The sequence below is a fragment of the Hemicordylus capensis genome, chromosome 4, assembly GCF_027244095.1.
Source record: "Hemicordylus capensis ecotype Gifberg chromosome 4, rHemCap1.1.pri, whole genome shotgun sequence".
Lineage (NCBI taxonomy): Eukaryota > Metazoa > Chordata > Lepidosauria > Squamata > Cordylidae > Hemicordylus > Hemicordylus capensis.
Genome location: NC_069660.1, coordinates 21,734,211 through 21,757,149, shown reverse-complemented (window position 1 = coordinate 21,757,149; position 22,939 = coordinate 21,734,211). Strand labels below are relative to the sequence as shown.

The 22,939-nt window shown below is 44.5% G+C and overlaps 1 long non-coding RNA gene across 1 annotated transcript; it reads right to left on the bottom strand.

Moving 5' to 3' along the window:
• Positions 1-405: 405 nt before the first annotated feature.
• Positions 406-3,453, bottom strand: LOC128325358 (uncharacterized). The gene is made up of 3 exons (XR_008307400.1): positions 3,372-3,453; positions 2,258-2,321; positions 406-707 (listed from the first exon to the last, which is right to left on the bottom strand). It is a non-coding gene; the product is annotated as an uncharacterized LOC128325358 (long non-coding RNA).
• Between the last annotated feature and the right edge of the window lie 19,486 nt (positions 3,454-22,939).

The following is a 22,939-nucleotide window of genomic DNA, read 5'->3' as shown; positions in this document are numbered from 1 at the left end:
TGACACCCTTCTACTTCAGTATAAGCCTTGATTTAAAAAACCATCCTGATGCTCCACATGAGCAGCCCTACCTGGGTAGGGTTGTGCAAGCCTGGGTAGGACTGCCTGTGTGAATGTGCTCATTGAATAGCCAACAATAAAACCAGGGGCATAGCTAGGGGAGAGGGGGCCCGTGTTCATCCCTTTTTCGGGCGGCCCCCCAGAGTAAGGGAGACAATGAAGAAAATAGGGAGGGATGGAGCTGGAGGGCCCTCAGGAGCTGGGGGCCTGTGTTTTTTGAACCCTTTTGTTCAATTATAGCTACGCCCCTGAATAAAACCATTTATTTCAAATATCCTCTATAAAGTTATGATCACAAACAATGAGGCAGATGAACATACAGCCGGAGAGGAAATAGTGCCCGGATGTTGATACCATTTGTTTCTAACATTTCTCAGGAGCTGATTACAACGCAAAGAATCAAAGAAGGAAACACTTCTTGGAAATCTTCTTCGACAAATTCTCCAGGTAAAATGTGACAGATGGGGAAATCACCATTGGAGGGGAAGGTTTCCAAACAGATTAGTTATGGAGAACAAATGCCTTCAGAAAATCAAGCTTTGAAGATTGCAATCAAACATGGCTTCTTTCTTAAATTATACAACTAGGAAATCAATGAGTAATTAGCCCAGTAAGATGGTGATCTGCGAATTCTCATTTGCTTGAGGCTGTGAACGAATAAACCAGCAATGAGCTATTATTTCTTGAATCGTATTACTATTATTACTCGTGGCTGTGAATTGAGCTTGCTGCTGGAGACTTGTTGGCCATGCACAAACTCACAGACTTTCCTAGCTGGTGTAGCAGTGTGACAGAATCAAAGCTGCAAGGGACTCAATGGATTATAGAGTCAATTCTGTCCCAAAACAGAAGCCTGTCCTGCCTCCAGGCAAGGAGATCAAGAGCCTATTTAAATGTGCGGGGGGGAAGCATGTGATATAATATTCCTAGAAAGTACCATTTCGGACTACAGGCCAGGACTGTATGTTTGAATAGTAGGCATCCAATACTCAAAATAATCCTGCATGTGGAAAGCTAGTGTATCAAGAAAAAGGCTTCTCTTACAAAATATATCTTACAGTATGTTAACTTGCTTCTCACTTCGTAACAGAATAATACAACTTTGATTGTCTTCATACATTTGAGTAGGTTTCAATGCAACTACTCCAAAATCTTCTGGAAGTGTATGTAACCAAATAACCTTTTAACAAGCTTGTGCCACGGATATGTATTCAGCTTCGGTTGAAGATAAAGCTACAATAGATGGTTTCTTGCTTAACCATAGCAAGAAAGGAGCAAGCTCCTCCTCCATAGAAAAATACTTTGTCACTAGTTGACGTTCTGTCATCCCTATCTTCAGCCCAGTTGGCATCCATGTATCCTACTTACTTGGGTTGCTCACATGCTGGCAGTACTAAAGGGCAGTACAGATTTCAGATCTGCTGTGCCCTTTAAATACTGTGCAATTATTTTAAGTGCAATCCAGTCCTTATTTGTCAGTGAATTCATTTCCCTGCACAATATTCCAACTGCTGCTGCAATATCAGGATCAGAGGCATAGCCAGCCCGCCAGCGGCCCGTATGCGGCCGCCCCGATAGCCCCGCCCCCCCACGTCTGATGTCAGACGCAGGGGATAGCCACACCCCCGCATCTGACATCAGACGCGGGGGGCGTGGTCTGGCTCCCGAACGGAGCCTTGAGGCTCCGTTCGGGAGTTGAAACTTAACTGCTGAAGGGGCCGCGTGGTGGGCTGCAGGGAAGAGTCGCTCCTGGGCTGCGTTGCGAAGGCAGCGCCAGTCTTAGCTCCTGAAGGGGCCGCGCGGCCCCTTCAGGAGCTAGTTAGGCTGGCGCTGCGTTAGCAGCACGCAGCCAGGAGCGACTCTTCCCTGCCTTTGCAGGGAAGAGCCGCTCCTGGCTGGCGCTGCAAACACAGTGCCAGCCTTAGTTTAGCTCCCGAAGGGGCCGCACGGCCCCCGCTCGGGAGCTAAACTACCACCCCCGCATCTGACGTTAGATGCGAGGGGGCATGTCGGGGCCGCTCTTGCGGCCCCTGATTGGTCACTGGCCCGGGTCCTTTGAACCCGTTGGCCCAATGGTGGCTCCGCCCCGATCAGGATGTGATGCAGTTACAACCCTGATCAGGATGTGATGCAGTTATAATGAACAGTAACTTTCCCATTCCCATTCTGTAGTTTTCATTGCTTTCCATATACTCACTGGATTTCTACTCCTTTGAGAAACCTGCTTCCACTTGATTGCTCCTCGGCTTCCATCATCTTGCCTTTTTATTTGTATCCAGAGAAAATAAGATATTTCACCCAAATCTTTCATTTCTACTTATTTATTTATTTATTCAAATTCTTCTCCATCTTATCATAATCTTTCTTATCCTGATGACAAACAGTCATATCATCCTACATATAAGAATGCATGTCCATCTTCCATCTCTCTTTCTAGTGTATAAAGGATCAGCTTTTCCCTGTCTAAATCCTCCTTCCAAAGTAATAGATTTAACTTATCATTCCAAGCTCTGGATCTTGTTTTCCATATATACCTTTCTGGAGTCTACACACAGGAGTTTATTTACCTAACTTCTCAAAACCTGGAGGTTGCTGCATATATATATATCTTCTGTGATATCACCATATAAAAATGCAGTGTTTTCATCTAGTTGATGCACATACATTCCCTTAGATGCAGCAATTATAAATAACAGTTCAACCACTGCTAACTTGGCAAAGAGGCATCTTTTAATGTGGTGATTCTCTTTATTTAGTAGGGGGAGAGTAACTGGCCCTATCCACCCCCAGCACAGTACCTCCAGTGACTGTTGCTGGTGTCTGTCTTGTGTTTCTTTTTAGATTGTGGGCCCTTTGGGGACAGGATTCATCTTATTTATTTATTATTTCTCGCTGTAAACCACCCTGAGCCATTTTTGGAAGGGCAGTATAGTAATTGAATAAATAAAATAATGTGCCCTTAACTACTGGTCCAAAGGTCTCTTCATAGTCCTCACCATATTTCTGTGCATACTCCTCAGCAACCAACCTGGCTTTATATCTTTGAATGTCTCCTTTTTCATCTCACTTAGTGGTAAACACCCATTTGCATCCTATAGCCTTTCTGTTTTCTGGAAACTTTACAAGTGTCCATGTCTTATTCTTATGAAGTGAATCTCTTCCTTAGCAGCCTGTATCCACTTATGTGTATCTGAATCAGGTATTCCTTTTATTTTATGCCAATCTATGGATTCAAGTATTTTCTCCTCTTTTGCCTCAAAAGAAAATCTTTTAGGTAGAATCCCTTTAGTAATCCTATTTGAACATCTCACCTCTAATTGTGGTTCAGTCACCCCTTCTTGATCAGATCTCTCTGCAACATCAAGATTGATGATTATTTCTTTATTTTGATGTAGTTTCTGTTCAGCTTCTTCACCTGCTGGAAAAATTAAGTCACAATTAGACACTGTATTGACATTAGATTTCTATTTCTCACCAAAGCAAGTAACACTGTGCAACTTGATAGTATATGTAGCAGGATTGAGTATTCAATATTTTTTACTGCCCAATTCATATCCCACAAAAATTCCTTCCTCACTTCTATGGCCCAATTTCCCCCTCTGCTCCTTGGGGATGTACATGTATGCTTTACTTCCGAACAGTTTGGTGTGCTTCAAACTGGGATTTCTTCCATTCCACAATTCAAAAGGAGTAAAATCTTTGGTTTTAGCCGGCAATCTATTTTGTATATAAGTTGCTGTCTTAATAGCTTCACCCCAGTACTTATTCCCCAGTCCTGTTTCAAGTTCTGAACATTTCAAGTAAAGTCCTATATTTTCTCCCAGATACTCCATTTTGTTCTGGTGTATAGGGAATGACTACTCAATGTCATTTCCACAATAGTCACCACCATTGTCAGGATGCAAAGTCTTAGGTTTCTTCCCAAATCTGTTAGTGACTGCTCACATACTCTCTGAGTTTCACCAATACTTCACTTTTCTCCTTCAGCAAATACACACACACACACACACACACACCAAGAAAGGTCATCAATAAAAGTAAGAAAATACAAATTTCTCTCTGGTGTTTTCATTGGGAAGGGACCACAAACCACTATGGATTAAGTCCAAAACTTCACTAGACTGAATTTAGTATTTCTGATAGCATTCGCTTTAACACACTCAATGTACCTGTACACAGTGACTTGCTACATTTGAATCCCCATTCAACCATGAAACTCACTGGGTGACTCTGGGCCAGTCACATATCTCTCAGAGTCAGCCTAACCAACCTCACAGGATTGTTGTGAGGATAAAAATAACCATGAGCTCTGAGCTCCTCAGACGAAGAGCAGGATATAAGTGTAAAAATAAATAAAATAATAAAATAATCAACCTTGTAAAGCTCGTCTTCTTTTAACATAGCTCTCTAAGTAATGACTCCCCTTCTTTGAACACAAAACAATTTCTTCTAAAAATAATTCTGCAGCCCCCTTTGTTAGCTGTTTTCACACTCAGTAAACTATTCTGCAAACATGGCACATACTTCATTTATTTCACTTGCTCCAACATTACATTTTAGAAGAACTGTGCTTTTTTGTTTTGCAGAAATTGACCATTTGCCAAGAATGCTTCAACTTTATAGTCCATCTCAATGCCTGGGAAATCGTGTAGATTGTTAAAGAAATGTGAAGTTGCTTCACTGTCTACAAATATCTTATTTTTGCTCTGGTTTGTATTAATTCTGCAAATAATTTATCTTGCAGTACAGAATAACCTTTCTGTTATCCACAACTTTCTTCCCTTTATTTCCATTTTTACATGCAGAAGTCTGTCTATTAACAGACATGGCATGCTGGGACTTCTGGGGGCTGAGCAGGCCCCGATCCCCGCTGCCCCTACTGGCTTTGTGACGGAGCCAGTAGTCATGTGGGTGGCTGATCCGACCACCCAGGGCTAGCCTGAGGATCGTCTGCGGGGAGAGCGGGCTACCGCTCTCCCTGTAGAACCCAGAAAGGCTCTACACATGGATCGTGTGTAGAGCCTCATAGCATTCCCAGTTGGCTTCGAGTTATCAGTGGCTACTAGTCTAGTGGTTATAGGCCACCTAAAGCCTCAGAAGCATAATGCCTCGCAATACCATTTGCCTGGGAGCAACAGCCAGAGAGAGGGCATGCCCTCACCTCTTGCCTATGGGCTTCCCAGAGGCATCTGGTGGGCTACTGTGGGAAACAGGCTGCTGCACTAGATAGGCCTTGGGCGTGATCCAACAGGGCTGTTCTTATGTTCTAGGTAAATGGAACTTTAGTCCAATGGTGTCTAGTAAGCCATATGTTCTTAATAGGGCTGCAGCATCTAATCAATTAATTATCTATGTGTGCTTACTCAGAAGTAAGCCTTGCTATATCCAGTGGGGCTTAGTCACAGGTAAGTGCACATGATAGAAAATATTTTAATCTACTAAAGTAGTGCCTCCAATTAATTCGGCAGCAGACTTTTTAAAAAAAAATTAATACAAGCACTTATTGCAGATAGAATTTCCGTCTTCTGTCACACAAAAGAGGAATGAGTCTTCTATTATGATGGTTACAGTGACACATGCCTGCAACTTCTAAAAGAGAGAGAGAGAGAGAGAGCAGGCTTTGTGTTTCTGAACTATTTATACATCTACAGATAGCAAAGTCAACTGATTGATTAATAGACTAACATTCATATGATCAGTGTCAGATTCCCAGGGGACGGGGAGTGGAGATAGAGAGTATAGAACTGCCTCCTTGTTCTCTCTGGTTTCCATATCTCTGCTCTAACTCTTCTAATTGGTAGACTGATGCTCTTAGGACACTCCCTTCTTCTATGCTTGCTCTGTTCTTTTCTTCCTTTCACCATGAGATAACTGGTACAGGGTGCAGGCTTTTCTATCAGAGTCTGCATTCGCACGTAACATGAAACTGGAGGTCCCTTAACCTCCGGTTTCTCAAGCTGAATGTCCGAATGTGGACAACTGCAGTTAAAAGTAAATATGGACCCGCGGTTTCCCTCCTCAAACAGAGAATTGTACCTTCAGTTCTCTCAGTGTTTCGCTACCTCTACCACTGGTTTAGTGTTGCCAGTGTTACATCTGAATGCTGGCACTGCTGTTAGTCTTCTACCAAACTGGAGTTGAGGGAGGAAGCGCCCCCCTCGCTCCTGCAGTCTCATTGACTGCAGAGAGGACACTCTCCAGTACATCCAAATGTGGATGAGAGAGTGGAGGGAGCGGGGTGTGGAACCGTGGGTCTTATTGGACCCGCAGTTCCATGTTACGTCTGAAGACGGCCTAATTTTGTAACTACAAATAAACCTTTACTTTAGCCCTTAAGCAAATGTCTCTTTAAGCTGTTCTCATCAAATCTGGTTTTCTCTGCTAAATAAGGCATTGATTCAAATTCACTCTTATAGTTTCTAGCAGAAGTTGACTGAAGGAGGCTAGAAGATGCACAAGTCAAGTACCTTAGGATCTTAGGATGCTGTTTCCATTCTCTGATGTAATCTATTGCTGAATTTTGGGGATGTTCTGCTATTTCCAACTACATCCACCATTCAGCCTGCATGCTAATGTAAATAAACTAAACACTGCAAAACCAGCATAAGTCTGCATGACTCTCCTTCCAAGGGAAACAAGATCCAAGGTGTGCTTTGAACCCCTGGAACTTCCCCTGAGCAGGGAAGTGGGATAAAGCAGGAGACAGAACAACAACAACAACAACAACCTAAACAGCAGCAAAGCCAGAAACGAGAACAAAGTTTAAGAACATAAGAACAGCCCTGCTGGATCAGGCCCAAGAAGGCCCATCTAGTCCAGCATCCTGTTTCACACAGTGGCCCACCAGATGCTGCTGGAAGCCATAGGCAGGAGATGAGGGCGTGCTCTCTTTAGCCCAGAGGTGGCCAACCTGAGACTCTCCTGCAGTCATTGAAAACTCCCATCATCCCCAGCCACAGGTTCACCACCCTGATCTAGTCAAATGCCTTATGGAACAAATGCGCCTTAAAGAGGCAGCTAAAAACCAGAAAGGAGGAACCTCCAGAGAGGGATCCAGCCCCTGAATGGAAGATACTCAGAGCAGGGCTCTCAAAGATACCTTTAAGTTATCCCTGATAACTTGGCAAAGAGGCACCTTTTAACGTGGTGATTCTCTTTATTTAGCAGGGGGGAAATAACTGGCCCTCTCCACCCCCAGCAGAGGACCTCCAGTGACTGTTGCTGGTGTCTATCTTATGTTTCTTTTTAGATTGTGAGCTCTTTGGGGACAGGGATCCATATTATTTATTTATTCTTTCTCTGTGTAACCTGGCCTGAGCCATTTTTGGAAGGGCACTATAGATATCAAACAAACAAACAAACAAACAAACAAACAAACAAACAAACAAAACAAACCTTTAAAATCATGTGGAATTATATGGGGAGAATTGCACTCTAAGGTATGATGGTTCCAGGCCTTGATAGTCTTTAGATGGAAGAATAAAATAAAGTGTGCCGTCAAGTCAGTTTCGACTCCTGACGACCACAGAGCCCTGTGGTTGTCTTTGATAGAATACAGGAAGGGTTTACCATTGCCTCCTCCCACACAGTATGAGATGATGCCTTTCAGCATCTTCCTATATTGCTACTGCCCGATATAGGTGTTTCCCATAGTCTCAGAAACATACCAGCGGGAATTTGAACCGGCAACCTCTGGCTTGCTAGTCAAGTCATTTCCCCACTGTGCCATTAGGTGGCTTCTTAAATTAAGCATGAAAACTCAACGGCTGTCAATGGGAAGATGACAAATGCAAGGCAAGCATGAGGCAAGGAATAGTTTGTAGGAAGAATGCTGACTGCAAACTATGGTTTTACACACACACACACACACACACACACACACACACACACACACACCAGTCCCTGCCAGCGTTCCCTGTAATAGGAACTCCAAGATGCTGTTGACTACAACTCCCAGCATCCCCAGCTGCAATGTCTTTGGCTGAGGATTATGGGAGTTGTAGTCAACAACATCTGGGAATCCCTGTTACAGGGAACACTGGTCCCTACCCTCCTGTCCTTGTCTACAGCCAATATCCCATGAATTCCTTCTTCTCTTCTATACTTGTACTGGTTTGTGGGAGAGTTAGAGTTGGCCTGTACAGTCAGCCAATACAAAATGCCCCGTCATTTGTCCAGTATTCCAATCCTGCAATTACAGGATGGGGGTGTGGCTCAGTGGTAGAGCACCTGCTTTGCATGCAGACGGTTCTAAGTCCAACCCCTGACATCTCCAGGTCGGGCTGGGAAAGACTCCTGCCTGAAACCTTCGAGAAACCACTGCCAGTTAGTGTAGGCAATATAGAGCTAGATGGACCGATGGTCTGACTTGGTAGAAGGCAGCTTCCTCGTTAGGACAGCGGACATGTGCATGTAGGCAATACTGTCTTGAATTAACTATTGATAGTTCTACTTTTGTGGATTATAGTTTAAATGAGGGCTTAGAGTAGGGCTGTATTGGATGACACCGCTTCTCTAATTCAGTCCATTGTGTGAAGAGCATTCTGCCCTCCCTCATGCACCCTGGCATGAATGCCTCACCTCTACATGGGGATAGTAATATTTAATTATGGCCTACACACTTAACATCCAATGTATGTAGGCCAAAACCATGCTGTCAAGTTCTGGATTTTATCCAGGGAATTGACCACATGATGTGTTTGACCTACCTATAATGGATTTCATATGCCATATTTGAATATTATGTCTGCACATAGATGTGCAGGGATGCTGGCAGTGGGGTAGCACTGCCAGTTGCATGGGGAGGGTGGGCATATTCGGCTCCCCTTCCACATAATGGCCTGGATTGCAGAAGAAGTGTAATCTAATCCAGCTCTCAGTATCCCGGTTATAAAGAAAAAGAAAGTTGATTTTAATTTGACCATCTATAATGCAGGATGCAAGCTTTGGAGTCATACAGAACTCTTCCTCAAACTGAATACAGAAGAGAAAGTTATAGCGCCTGTAGTAGGTCATGGTGCCTACCCAGCTAACTCACATCTGCAGACTTCAGTCCCAGACTGGAGGGTGTGATTTGGAGCAGACACTTGTCAGATATGAATAGGCCATGTTAGTGGAGTTTCAGATTACACCAAAGTCCCTCAGGGACATAACAGGAAATGAAAAACATCTGCTGCTTTAGGGCCCATGCAGAACCAAGATGTCTGCATGAAATCAACATGGACTTAATTGATAAATTCCACAATTATTTTTATCATTTGGGTAATTTGTTTTCTGCTTTCAAAAAATTCAAAACATTTTGTAGTTTATGAAATTTAGACATGATGTGCAATTAACACTGCTTTCTGCTATGAAACTGAATAGTTTCATTGATTAAAAAAAATAATCTGTCAGATGACAAAGGTGCTCCTTCAAGCAATTCTGTTAATGAGTGCCCACAGTGCAGGGGTTCTCAAACTGGGTCCCCAGATATTGTTGAGCTACAACTCCCATCATCCCCAGTCTTTGTGGCTGGGGTTGATGGGAGTTGTAGTCCAACATCTGGGCACCCCAAGTTTGAGAACACCTGGAATAAGGTGAAAAATTAGGCCAGGGGCAATTCCGTGGTATGGGATTCTATCATTCTGCACTCTGAACACCATGAAAAAGTGAAAGCTAAAATGTTAACAAATTTCCTGGTTGCCCACATCCGTTCTTTTAAAATTGCCAATGGTGTCCTAGGTGGCTGGTTTGGTATGCCTCAACTCTTGTCACACATGAATAATTTGGAGGAAGCCAGCTTGTTCCTTTACCACTTCCTTCTCTCTCACTCTCTCAAATTTTATCTCAACACTTTCGTCCTGTGGTGAAATACAGGAATGTAGAAAACATTTCTTCACACATGTGAGAGTCTTTCATTGCCAGCACCCCAGAAAATGTTAATCGTCAAGGAGCCCTCACACTGTAAGAAGAACATTCTTTGGCCTGGTGTCATGGACAAAAGACCACACTGAAGTGGAGAGCCATGGGGTTGACCTTCCAAAAAGACTTGATGATGCCATGTATACTTGAGATGAAAAAGCTGCGGAAAAGAGCTACCAAAATGCTGGTTTCTGGAGCGCCTTCCCTATGAGGGAAGGCTGAAGCATGTGGGGCTCTTTAGTTTAGAAAAAGGATGACTCAGGCGAGGCGGAGAGAGCATGGTAGACGTTTATAAAATTATACATGATGTGGAGAAAGTGGAGATCTCTCTCTCTCTCTCTCTCTCTCTCTCTCCCTCTCCCCCATATTACTAAACACTGAGGACAATGAAATGGATTGGCAGAAGATTCAGGACAAACCCAATAGCCCTAGTCACAGATTCGGGCAGTGCACACAATCGTGAATAGGGTAGGGAACGCCTCCTACCCTAGCTCAGGAGCTGTGTCCACTCCTGATATTTGCTCGTCAGTGAGGGGAAAGTAAGATTGAAAGCTCCTTCTGTGATCGTGTGGAAAGCAGCAGCTGAGATGGAGGGGTTTTCCTTCCAGCTCATTCAGCAGCTGAGTACAGCTGCTGGGTAGGAGAAAGCTCTTTGACCCAGCTGCCGCTCACCACTCAATCACGGAAGGAGCCTCAAACCTTCACAGACAATCAAATATTGACGACCCTCACAGACGATCAAATATTGGGAGCACGCACAGCTCCCGAAATAGGGTAAGAGGCATCTCCTGTGCTATATTTACCTGAGTCCAAGAATAGGTTTTTTCCAAGTTCTTTGATGTTAGAAATGGGGAGGGGGTCCTTCAATTCAGGGTCCTCTTCCTTTGGGGTAAATATAGTATAACCTATATTTAACCCATATTTTAAAAAGGGGTCATCTTAAAATTGGGGTCATCTTCTATTTAGGTAGATGCAGTTATCATCATTTGAACCACCCAGTTATGTTCAAGGCATGTACAATCTGTACACAGGGAAATGAGCATGAAGTTCAAGAGACATCTTGGGTCTAGCATGTATCAGATGCATGATAGAGCTGTGGATCTGTGCTAGTGGAGATACAACATTCAGTTGAACTCCCCCCAATGCCCCGCCACATGCAACACCAAGACCATTCTGGAAATAGCAAACGCCTAATAAGGCGTTACAGTCTAAGAGAGAGGAGAAGAGGCATTTGCATATGCTTGGCTGATTTTAGTAATTGCACATCATAATGTTAACTTCAGTGGGTTGCAACTGCCATTCAAATAATAGGGAACTTGCTACTTTATACCAATCTTCCCCTTAAGTAACAATAGAGAAAGATAAGCAAATAGCTCTGCTTGTTTTTTAAACAATTTTGCAACTGCTTCTGATGGTGGCACCTGAACACCACCTGTGCCATTGATGTTTGCCATACTGTATTTTGGGCAAGCTGGGGTTACAAGCACCTGGCTCTATGCAGAACATCTGTGCCTTTGATCACTGTATACCAGGAATAAGGTCTCTTCCTCCAACACTGAACTCTTGGGACAGAAGGAGCTGGGTTTTCATAGAATCTCTCTGTTGTGCCTCTCATATTTATTTATTATTTATTTTATTTATTTATTACATTTATAAACCGCCCCATCCAAAGGCTCTGGATACACAAGAAGAGCAACAACACCAGTGGAATTATTCTGTTCCACTGATCCATTTCTCTTCCACCTTTTCTCAAGAGCCTGAGGCAAGTAACCACATTTGTTATGATTATACACTGCTTATATAGCACCATCCATGTGAACAGTGCTTTAAAAAACACACGAGGAAGGTACCTGGCCCAATGAGCTTACCATTTAAAATTTAACACAGGGGGAGGGGAACAATAAAACAAATGCATGATAAATTAAAACTTCCTGTTTGGCGGCTGAGTGCCAGCTTCATCCCTATCCCAGGGATGCAGGGAATACTTCCCAGAAGGTATTCATTCAGGCCCGGTTTTTAACAGTTACCATGGTGGCCTGCCCTGGTAGAGGGAACCCATGGAGAGCCGTTTGACAAGGACTCTGTGAAACCTAGAGCTGGTTCTGGTCTGTTTAAATGGCTGACATATAGAGAAAGGATGCACCAGGGCAGCAAGAGCAGCCTAGCAAAACTTTCCAACTAACTGCACCAGTGCAGTGGGGAATTGGCAATTTGTGACACTCTCCCCTTCCCCAGGAAGCCTTCTGTGCCACCTGAAAAGATCTCCCGGAAGGTTGAACATATAACTCTTACACACACGAGTAAGACAGTGGAAGACTCTATTGCTGAAACCGGGAGATGGAACAATAGGGGGGCCTCCAAGGGCCAAGAAAGGCTTCCCAGCATGCTTTGTGCTGCCAGTAGACTAACAGGACTCATTACATCAGGTGCTGTCTTCTGATTGGCCACAAAGAGGTAGGAAGCGGGCTCAGCCCTGCTGAAGCATCTGTAAGCATAGGATGATAGAGTGTGGTTTGCAGAGTGGCACATTCACAGATGGCAGCCCCTATAGCCACAGCTTTCTATTGTTTCCAGGCCTGCTAGTTCCCAGTAGCTGCTAGAAAAGGTAAATTGACCCACATGACCAAAATAGCAAGGTAGGAGTTTTCTCTTTTTCTCCAACCTGGGCTAAGAGCAGGGTATAGAAGTTGAGCTACCCTGTTTTCAGCCACCTGGGTTGGAGGGATTTTTGTGCAATCACACACACATGCAAACCAGGGTACAAGGCCACCTACCTTCATGCTGAAGGTCATGTGAACAGGCCCAAGATGTTATACCTGCATCCAGATGTTTGTACACATGTACATGTGTTTGACTGTGAATGACTGTAGGGCTGTGTGAACAGGTTTGGAAATGAACCTGTTCGACATTGAACCGGTTTGGTTCAATGGTTCGATTTTGGACTGAACCCCTTAGGTTCGGTTCGATGTTGAGCCTAAACCTGTTCTGGGGGTTCGCAAGGAAAAATTTTTTTAAAAAATTATTTTTAGAGAAATAGGACTTATCGCTGCTGCTCCGGGGGTTTCTCCAAGTTCCCCCTCCCCTCGCTGGCTTCCATTATTTTCCAAATTGCCTGGTTTGGGCAGTCTTTGGCCTCTTCTGGGCCTCACCCCCATGGCAGTGGCCATTTTGGAATCTGCCATGCATGCCCAATGGGCCTATGCATGGGGAAATAATGGAGGCTGGTGGGGGAGGGGGGACCCCACCCCGTGGCCTTGGAGAAGCCCCCAGAGCAGTGATGATGAGTTCTATTTCTGAAAACTAAAACCTAAAAACTATTAAAAAAACAAACTCACGAACCCACCGAACCTGAACCGAGGGGGATTCAGGTACACAAAACTGAACATGCCCAGTCCAGTTCAAGTCTAGTCAAGACTCAAACCAAAAAGGGCAACCTGGTTTTGTGCACATCCAGGGGCGCAACTATAATAGGGCAAGGGGAGACAGTTGTCTGGGGGTCCACTGCCTTGAGGGAGGGCCCAGCGACAAGTCACATGGCTGACTCCCCCAGCCGCGCACCCGCCTGGGCTTCCTTCAGTTGGTTTCATCCTCCGAAACTGATGTGAGTGTTAAGACCTGGAACTACCAGAACAGCAGGTCTTTCTCTAGTACCATTAAATGATTTACATCGTCCACAATTTACAAAACCTTTTAAAAAATAATTTAGGATGATGTTCTATTGTGGCACATAGGTGTTATATAAAAAAAATAAATTTTACTATGCTTTTTGTTACCACTATTCAGCCTCATTTAAGAGTTCTTTACTTCATGAGCTGAGCTTCAGTGGGGGGGGGGGGCGCATTTTAAAATCAGCTCTCCCCAGCCCTAGTTCAACACTCTAACCTAGTGGAGTGTTGGCTGTCGGAATTTGTGCTTCTGGATCCCAGAAGTTTTTGTTTGGATCTGGATGGTATTTTGGATGCCCTCCACTGCTATGTTTGTTTTATAGTACTGGATTTTGTTTGGGTGGTTGTTTTTATGATGCTGGGGCCTTTGTGGTCCATTGTAAACTACCTTGCGCACCACATGTTAGAAAGATGAGATAAAATTTCTTTCTACCAGTTAATTAGTTAAAATGCAAATGGGTCACTGCCAGGCATCTACAAATCCACATGCCAGTTTGCCAGTGGCAAATGCCCCCAGCCCTCTGGTAAACAGGACACCCAGGACCATTCATGTCTCCTCATCAGAGGTGTCATTTCCACTGCCACTTTTGAGAAGGTAAAAAGCTGTAGGAATTCCTTCTGAGCAATAGGAGAGGGCCTCTCCATATCCAAAAGACCCATGCCTCTCTTAAGTCCTCTGCCTGTGTGCCCGAAAGGATTTTGAGAAGAGAGAGGATTTGGGGTGACCACAAATAATGACTTGCTAATGAGCGAAGCCTAAATTTGTGGGTTCCTGTTTACTGTGATATACAAATGGCAATGTAGACACCAGGGGCATAGCAAGGCTGGAGTGGGCCCAGAGACAAGATTTTAAAATGCCCCTCCACCCTCACTGAAGCTCAGCTCATGAAGTAAAGACATCTTAAATGAGGCTGAAGAGTGGTAACAAAAAGCATAGTAAAATTTATATATCTATATCTATATCTATATCTATATCTATATCTATATCTATCTCCTATGTGCCATAATAGAACATAATCCTAATTTTTTTTTTAAAGATTTTGTAAATTGTGGACAAGGCAAGTCATTTAATGGTACTAGAGAAAGACCTGCTGTTCTGGTAGCTCCAGGTCTTAACACTCTCAACAATTTGGGAGGATGAAACCAACTGAAGGAAGCCCGGGCGGGTGTGCAGCTGGGGGAGTCAGTCCTGTGACTTGCCTCTGGGGAGCCCCTCAAGGCAGTGGGCTCCCAGACAACTGTCTCCCCTTGCCCTATTATAGCTATGCCCCTGGTAGACACATTTTGAATCTACTGACTTTTCTCTCCTGCCTCCCCTTTTCCCTCTCTCAAACACACATTCGTTTGCAAGGCCTGTAAATAAAGGATGAGCAGAGAGAGAGAAGCCCAGCTCCACCTCGCCAGGCTAGGAGCTGATGCTTATGAAACATTGTTGGATTCCAGCTTGTGCAGTGCATGTTCAGAAATATGCGCTGGCTGTTTAGATTATGCCCGATGAACACTAAACAATGAGCTGCCATTCCCAAATGCCGGTGCCCAGAACAAACCCTGCCTTCCATCTGACACTCGCTGGCCTTCCGGAGTATTTTTAGGAAGGGCCCTCCATGGCGTACCTTTTGCTTGAGCGATTCTTGCCTGGCTACGAACTAATAATAACGCAAAGAGACAGGAAGGGAGGCGTGAAAGGAGAGACAGACAGAACGAAACTGGTTTGTATCATGGGGCAAGGAGGGAAAGTTTCTCTGTGGTGGTGTGAATACCTAGTAAGGCATATAGGTTTTATATATTTTTAAATAATCTTTGGCCAAACAAGAGTAATTGGAGGGGGGTGGGGAAGTGTGAGTGTCAGTGGCTGAATTATGGAGGGAAAGATAGGAAAGGCCCTTAATGAGATAAATATAAGAACATAACATAAGAACATAAGAACAGCCCTGCTGGATCAGGCCCAAGGCCCATCTAGTCCAGCGTCCTGTTTCGCACAGTGGCCCACCAGATGCCTCTGGAAGCCTGCAGGCAGGAGTTGAGGGCATGCCCTCTCTCCTGCTGTTACTCCAGCTCTTGACTTCTCCCAATTTTAACTAAATATCCCCTACCCATTATCTCCTAAAACCATTAGCTAAGGGCACCACTGCAAAAGGTAAAGGGGTTAGACCCCTTCTGGCCCCCTTCTGGCTATACAAACACTGGTGATATGGTGATATGTGCATGTAACCAAACTTTTAAAAATCTATTATTTATTTATTTATTTATTTATTTATTTGCTAGCAAAATGCCCATCAAATGATTGGAGTGTACACAGAGAAGCAGTGCCGGTTGTTGCTCACTTCTGATTGCTTAGCTTACAGAAGAGTCCTGTTGGAAAGGTCCATCCAGTCCAGGACCCTCAAACTGCAGCCTTCCTGCATATGTTGGCTTACAACTCCCATCATTCCTAGCGACTGGCCATTCTGACTGGGGATGACAGGAGTTGTAGTTCAACAACCACTGAGGAGTGATGTTTTGCAGGGGCGGACCTTTCATGAGGCAAAGTGAGGTGGTCACCTTAAGCAGCAGGTTATTGGAGTGCCAGCAGGGTGGCAAAAAAGCCTCTTGCTGCTCCAAAGAAGAAGAAGAAGAAGAAGAAGAAAATTAAGATCATCATCATCATCATCATCATCATCATCATCATCACCACCACCACCAACAACAACAGATATACAAGTGTACAGAATTATGAGCCCTTTAGGGATATGGAGCAATTTTATTTATTTAATTAATTGTATCTATCTAAACTGCTATGGTAACTTGCATTGAAAAGTGGTATATAAATATTCATCATATTTGTATAAGAGGACAAGCAGCATTTGGTTTCCAGCTTTGTGCGTGCTGAGGTCTTAATAGAATACGACGGATATGAATACAAATATGACAAATATTTATATACCGCTTTTCAACAAAAGTTCCCAAAGCAGTTTACGTTGATATAAATAAATTATTTTAAATAAATGAATAAATGATGAAAGAAAGAAAGAAAGAAAGAAAGAAAGAAAGAGAGAGAAAGGTTCCCTGTCCTCAAAGGGTTCACAGTCTACTACCACTGATAATATTTATATACGTTTCTTCAGCCAAATTTCACAAAGTGGTTTACATAGAAAAATGAATAATACATAAATAAGATGGCCCCCTGTTCCCAAAGGGGGCACACAATCTAAAAAGAAACATAAGGCAGATACCAGCAACAACCAATGGAGGGATGCTGTGCTGGGGCTGGATAGGGCCAGTTGCTCTCCCCCTGCTAAATACAAGGGACTCATGTGTGTGCCTCTTTGCTCAGTCAGCATCCAATCAAAACTGAATGGATGCCTCAATCTTGTGCCGTCCAGAGAGTGAAAGGATAATTAGTCTGGTTATTTGCAACACACCTCTTCTTTTATTTTTGCACAGTGTCCGGTCTGAGCTCTAAGGGGTACATAGCTGCCCTCTTTTTTCAGCCCTGTTATCTTGTTCAAGGAGAGCGCTGTTGCAAGCATCTGACTTGGGACAGTTTGTGGTAATGAAGACCAGCTTGAGTGAAACTCACTCAGCAGTTCCACTGAGGTCAAACTACTAAGATAAGTTTCTGTGTTGCCTTCTGGTAAGTTAGTCAGCAGTGAAAGAAAGTGCATCTGCCTTTGCTTCTCTCTGTTGATGGCTCTGTCATGGGGCTCCACTGGAGCAATGGTGCCCTCTTCAGGTAGCAGCTGGAAGTGCTCCAAGTGGGGAAAACTAGTTCGCTTATGCCATGAATTATTTGGTCCGCCTAACCTACTTTTCAGCAATGGCCCTGAGGTACATAGGAACGTAAGAGACTGCTTTATACTGAGTCAGACCATAGGTCCATCTAGCTCAGAATTATCTGCACTGACTGGCAGGAGCTCCCCAAGGTTTCAGGCAGGAGTCTTTCCCAGCCCTACCTGGAGATGCCAGGGATTGAACCTGGAAATAGATTTGCAAAAGAATATTCTCCAATACATTTAATAGAATGGGTTGAATAATTCTCTGAAATCTTCTCTCCTATGCTAAATAATGCAGGAGGATATTCTTTTACAAGTCTACCTGGAACCTTCTGCATGCAAAGCAGACATTCTGCCACTATTTGTATTTGTAAAAATATTTATATTTATATATACATATATTTATACCCCGCCCCTCCAGTACACTACTGCCTGGGTGGCTCACAACAATAAAATAGATAGAATGGGGAAAATACACCTAATACAATTAAGTAAACAAGTTAAAAGTCAGGCTTAAACCACAATCAGAATTAAGTTTCAAATTAAAAGTTATTTTACAAGCTAAAAATGAGAATTTTAAAAACTTAAAACTAAAGAACCTACCAGATATAACCAAAGACGGAGCATTAAAAAGCCTCTTTTAAAAGATATGTTTTTCATTTCTTTTTAAAAAACACTGAGGGAGGGAGCATGGTGAAGCTTTTCGGGGAGGGTGCTCCAAACCCAAGGGGCCACAACCGAAAGGGCCCTGTCGTTAGTCCCCATCAACTGGATCTCTGTTTGTGGCGGAGCCATGAGCAGGGCCTGAGATGATGAGTGGAGGACCCTGGCAGGTTCATATGGGCGAATGCAGTCCGAAAGGTACCCTAGCCCCAAGCCATGTAGAGCTTCAAAGGTCAAGACCAGCACCTTGAATCTAGTCTGGAAGTGGACTGATGACCAGTGCAGGATGGGTGTGACACTCATGAAGCGACTTGCACCCATGAGCATCCTTGCAACTGCATTCTGGACCAGCTGAAGTTTTCAAACTGTCTTCAAGGGCATCTCCATATAGAGCACATTGCACTGGCATATATACAGTATGTACATATAGTGCAGCACTGGCTTGTGCAGATTCCAGAATTGTGCAAGGGACCAGTGTTCCCTCTAACAGGGATTCCCAGATCTTGTTGACTACAGCTCCCATAATCCCCAAGCAAATGCCATTGCAGCTGGGGATTCTGGGAGCTGTAGTCAACAACACCTGGGAATCCCTGTTAGAAGGAACACTGCCAGGAACTAGTCTTTATTTCTAATGACTGCACAATTGCACAAGTCTTCTTGAACAATCTCAGCATTTGAACAAGTTCAGCTTTTACAACTTGCCTTAAGAAGACACAGCAGGGCCTGTGTTGTGTTAAATGCCCACAGAGCATTGTGCAGCATGTCAACCACTGATTAATGTGAAGTAAGTAAATTGAAGCCCAAAGCCCAGTGGTGCTACATTTTCACACATACCCTCCTCCAACAAGCCATACATGTGAATATAAGTGCACATACATGTGCAAAATGTTAGTACATTTTTTGTTGGAAAGTGGGTAGAAGGCTACCAAACTGAAAGCTGTGTTGTTTGGCTTCCTTACATTGGTCAAGATCCACACAGAGTTAGAGGAGATTAAGTAGCATTGAAATAAATGAGAAATGAATGACTTGCTTCCCATTAATTCCAATGGGAATCAGTCATCACTAACACAGCCTATATCCTGCCCACTGTATAAAGAAAGAGGATCTGGTGAGTGATAGTCAATTGCACAACTTTCATGTTCAGACTGCATATCTCTGAGTGGTTCACATATGCATTTATTTTTTATTTATTTCTACATTTACTGTATATCCTGTTTTTCCTCTAAGGAGCCCAGAGCAGTGTATATGGTTATATTTATCCTCACAACAACCCTGTGAAGTACTGTAGGTTAGGCTGAGAGATACCTGACTGGCCCAGAGTCACCCAGTGAGTTTCATGGTTGAATGGGGATTTGAACCTGGGTCTTCCCTGTTCTAGTCCAACCCTCTAACCTCTATGTGAAGCTCTTCACCAGATGACTCAAACACTGAGGGTAATAAGTGTTCCACCTGGAGCATACATGCAAGTAAGAGTTTTGCTTGCAACTCAAAGGACATCTGACTGAACACTGGAAACTGCCCATGTTGGTCCATCTGGCTCACTATACCAACTGGCAGAGGTTCTCCAGGGTATCAGATGGGTCTTTCTCAGTCTCACCTGAAGATGCCAGGGAATGAACCTGCAACCTTCTGCATGGAAAGCAAGTGTTCTATTGCAGTGGCCCCTTCCCCAATTAAATGGGTAAATGCTGGAAAGAAACACAATAAATTGACTGTACTCTCTACCACTGAGCTACAGCCCCTCCCTAACTGGGCTTGATTCAAGCCCTATTCACACATTGAGGCAATTCTCACGAGCAGCCCAACCCTGCCTAGGGCAGCCCAGTCTGGGTTAGGCTGCTTGTGTGAAGTGCTGGGATCACTTCTGATTCTGGTGCTTCCACACCGCCTAACCCTACTTATAACCCCAGCCTTTAGCCAGGGTTGGTTGATTGATTGATTGATTGATTGATTGAGTGCTGTCACGTCGGTGTTGAGTCTACTCTTAGCGACCACATAGATAGATTCTTTCCTGGGTGATCTGTCTTCAACTTGGCCTTTAAGGTCTCTCAGTGCTGCATTCATTGCTGTCGTGATTGAGTCCATCCACCTTGCTGCTGGCCATTCTCTTCTCTTTCCTTCAACATTTCTCAGCATTATGGACTTCTCAAGGGAGCTGGGTTTTTGCACAATGTGTCTGAAGTATGACAGTTTGAGCCTGGTCATTTGTGCCTTGAGTGAAAATTCTGGATCGATTTGTTCTATGATCCATTTGTTTGTTTTCTTGGTTGTCCATGCCGAGGTTGAGGGTTGTTGAAATCAGTTGTGAATGTAACACAAACCCCAGCATCCATCCCCAGAACGTCTTCACTGCATGAACAGAGGTCCGTCCCCAACGGAGGGCATGAGCAGAGCAAGCAAGACAAGCAAGCAAGAGCAAGCAGCGGTCCGTCCCTCCAAACCCCAATGTCTGTCCTCAGAATGTCCCCAGAATTGCATAAACAGTGGGGCACACACCATTGGGAATGGGGCTGTAGGTCAGGGGCAGAACATCTACTTTGCATGCAGAAGGTCCCAGATTCAATCCCTGGCATCTCCACGTACAGCTTGGAGAGACTCCTGCTTGTAATCTCGGAGAGCCGCTACCGGTCCATGTAGACAATATTAAACTCAATGGACCAGTGGTCTGACTCCTACATAACGTGCCTGATCAGAGCCAGGACCAAATGCAAATAAGGGACCTTAAATTCAGTGATGAATACTGCAGAATGCTGTGTGTGCATTTAGTGCAAAGAGGGCACCACTGCGTCTTCCTAGTGCAAATTCTGAAAGTGCACATTTACGCGAATGCCAGAATTGTACAAGGGACTTGTGTGACCACACAGCCATGATTTCCAATGGCCGTGCAATCGCACAAGCAGAGGCGTAGCTGTAATTGAGCGAAAGGGTTAAAAGAACACGGGCCCCCAGCTCCTGAGGGCCCTCCAGCTCCATCCCTCCCTATTTTCTTAATTATCTCCCTCACTCTGGGGGGCCGCCAGAAAGAGGGATGAACACGGGCCCCCTTTCCCCAGCTACGCCCCTGCGCACAAGTCTCCATGCACAATTGAGGCATTTGTGCATGTTGCGCTTCCACAATTTGCACTGGGACGCTGCAGCGGCATCCGTATTGTGCTTGGCATGCGTAAAGTGTTGCGTGGTATGTCAGTCAGTATAACTTCAGATGCTGTTCCAGTTAATGATGGTGACTATTCCCTCCCGCTGTCTCTCCCCACCCTGCTATTGCCAGAAAAAGAGGTCAGTTCAGATCAGGGATTCTCAACGTTGGGGCCCCAGATGTTATTGGACTTCAACTCCCATAATGCCCAGCCCCAGTGGCCTTTGGTTGGGGATTATGGGAAATGAAGTCCAATAACATCTGGGGACCCAACGTTGAGAATCCTTGGTTCAGATGATACCTCCCAAATAGTGTTGTTCATATATGATACAGGATGTGAATCTTGTATTTATCATTTTATTTAAAATATTTATACCCTGCCCCTCCAGTACACTGCTGCTCGGGGCGACTCACAACATTAATAAAATAGATACAATATAATACTCAAGTCCCATTCTCCCTCCTGGCTTGCCATCAGACCCGTAACCTTTGGGTGGGCTAGGACTGGCCTACACACCCAAATATTTTCCAAGCAAATTTTTTTTTCAGTAACTGGATGTTGCTTGCACTTACAGTGGATATTGGAAAGAATCACCCCCTTTGATAGACCTTAAACTCTGGTTCCCTTACATCCTGAAATGAAAACACAAAGAAAATTCCCTTCACCAGCTGTACTTATCCAATGAAACCTATAACATCCAACTGAAAAACATCACAATTACAGTCCAGAAAAAGTGTCAGGAAAAAAAACACAAGAATTACTGAGATTGAAAAAGGATCAACCCCCCCCCCCATGTCAATATTGTGTTGAACCACCTTTTGCTTTAATAACAGCCTTGAGTCTGTTGGGATACTTCTCTATCAACCTTGCACATCTAGACGGAGCAATATTTGACCGGGCGATCGGAGGCCCGGTCTACCCGGCTTCTTCCTGGCGGGTAGACCGGGCCTCCAGCGAAAGTTCCATTAGCTGAGGAGTCCTATCGCGCGTGCGCGTGCGCGCCCAAGGCCCCAGTTGGGCCGGAGACTTTGGCAAGAGAGGAGCTCTGTTCGCGAGCTCCTCTCTTTTTTTGGCAAACGTGGTGAGCACTCGGGGGGGCGGCGGGAGGGAGGGAGGGGTGCGGGAGGGTGGGAGTAGCTTTCCTTTGCCCCTAATCCGCTTGCGGGGGGGGGGCGGCGGAGGCGGCTGGGGCGGCTGGTTTCCAGCGCCCCAATTATACAATAGAATACGGGCGCTGGAGGGGGCAAAGAGGTGGGAGGGGTAAGCAAGCCCTCCCGCCCTTAAAGGAAGACCCCCCCACCCGGACCCGGACCGGCCAAGTCCGAACCGGTCTGGAAGTTCGGAGGCCTTTAGAATGGCCTCCAGACCAGTTCAGACACACCCCTAGCTTCTACTTGCGAACTCTCGCGAGAGCTGCCACACATAGGATTAGCCATGGGTACACCTTAGAGAATTATATAGAGAGATAACAAGTCTATATCTCATTTTCAAAAAACAGAAGGCTTCAACATATGTGGGAGTTGCACAGGAGCTGTGTATGCTGAGATATAAACCAAACCATGATCCACTCACCATTTATCCATGTCAAATTCATGCCATGTAGATTTGTTTTGTATGGGTCGATGAGCCCTTTAACTAAACACTGAGCTTGGGCACACATTGGACACGTCCAAACATATCTGAAAAGTTGGTGATAAAGCTTTCAGAAACTGAAGGTTTGCCATTGTATATTTTACCACTGGCTAGCTGCACACAACAGACG